This window comes from Triticum dicoccoides, chromosome 4A (genome assembly GCF_002162155.2).
Source record: "Triticum dicoccoides isolate Atlit2015 ecotype Zavitan chromosome 4A, WEW_v2.0, whole genome shotgun sequence".
Taxonomy (NCBI): Eukaryota; Viridiplantae; Streptophyta; class Magnoliopsida; order Poales; family Poaceae; genus Triticum; species Triticum dicoccoides.
The window spans coordinates 292,305,258-292,307,057 of NC_041386.1; positions in this window are offsets into that span (position 1 = coordinate 292,305,258).

The following is a 1,800-nucleotide window of genomic DNA, read 5'->3' on the forward strand; positions in this document are numbered from 1 at the left end:
CCGCCCCAAAGTTGCGTTCCCGACATCATGCGTCTTTAACCTGGTCGTGGGGGTATGATGTTTAGTTTGTAATGTTACCGATGTAGTTGGTGTCCTATTGAACTTGTGCTTTCGGGATTTGAACAAATCACACACCAGATCCATACATTTTTCGGGTCACATGCAGGGTATAGGGGACCGGGTCTTCTGATCGAGCATGTCTCCCTTGTGCGGTTTATAGACGCCGCACATATATAAAGCTGGTCGATTCTACTAATATTAGCAGAATAGTTATTCTGATAACACTTCTGAACTGCATGCTCAATGTAAGTGCACGGTATTGTTGAAGCAAGAGTACTCCAATATTATGATGAGTGAACTTCTCGTCGCAAAAACTGCATGTGACTTTTTCAGTACTATTTTGGGTCCAGTTTTTGAATCATTTGTTGGAACGAGGTGCATAATATACCGTTGGAAAGCTATGGATTAGATGCAACTTCACCATGTACAAATGTTTTCGAGATTCCTCGCGGTCAAAGAGCGGTTTTGAAAATGGTGTGTCGCATGACGAGTGGCAGCGAGCATTTTTTCTAAATCGCTCATCGGAATGAAGCAAATGATACATCATTGGAAATATATCGTCAAGGTGCAACCTTTTCATATTTACTATTTTCTCTAATTCATTATTGTTTAAGAGCAGTTTTAAATTTAGTAAATCGTGGAATTGTGTTTTTCATTTTTTTTTGCAATTTTCGGTACTATTTCGCTCCAGTTTTTTAACCGTTTGTCGAAACGAGGTGTGAGATACGCCATTGAAAAGCTACGGACGAGGCGCAACTTACATATGTACAAATGTTTTCGAGATTCCTTGCGGTTTTATAATTTTGAAAATCGTGCGGTGGACGACGAGTGGCAGCGATTGTTTTTTCATGAAATTTTTACAATCTGCTGGTCGAAATGATTCAAATGTTATGTCATTGGAAAGATATTGACGAGGCACAGTTTTTCATGTAGAACACTCTCTCTAATTCCTTACGGTTTAAGTGCGGTTTTCAAATTACCGAAATGCAGACACTCTGTTTTTCACAACACCAAAATCGATGACGGAATTGCATCAGACATAAAATGGCACTACTTCAGATAGAAAACCACACTGCATGAGACCGACAAGAGAACCGCATGATTTCTTTGTCTTTTTGATTACTTTTTTATGATTTCTTTTGTCTTTTTTTCTAACATTATTTTTGTGGACGAGAGTGAACCACAAAGACAAGGTCAAGCAAACCGCAACACGATCGAAAAGTGGACAACATTATCTACCAAGTGAACCGCGGAGAAGTTAAGTGAGCTAAAAAGCCACATCTATCTGATAAAGATATTGTGAGCTGGATCATTTCCTTTTTTCCATGAAACAAGTATACTACACTCTGTTTCTTCCTTATTAAATGTAGTGAACCACAAGACTCCTCGAAGTGGGCTACATCCATTCATATTTTTTCTCTTGAAAATGACCCATTAATACTTTTTGAAATGAACTTCTCAACAAATATTTTTTACACAAAATACATCATATCCCAACCAGATACATTCGATAGACACACAAAAACCACAAACAACAGACTAAACTGCATGCCCGTTTTGCTCTGACCTGCACGCCACACACGAGGGGCCACGCAGTCGGTGAACCGCACGATGTGGACCGGTGAACTGCATGATGTGTTGGGGGAGAGCTCGCCGACACACGACCCACAAAATATGAAAAAGAAACAAAAATGTCCTGAATTTCAACCGTGCCATAGCCACACCGCATCATCTGCTATT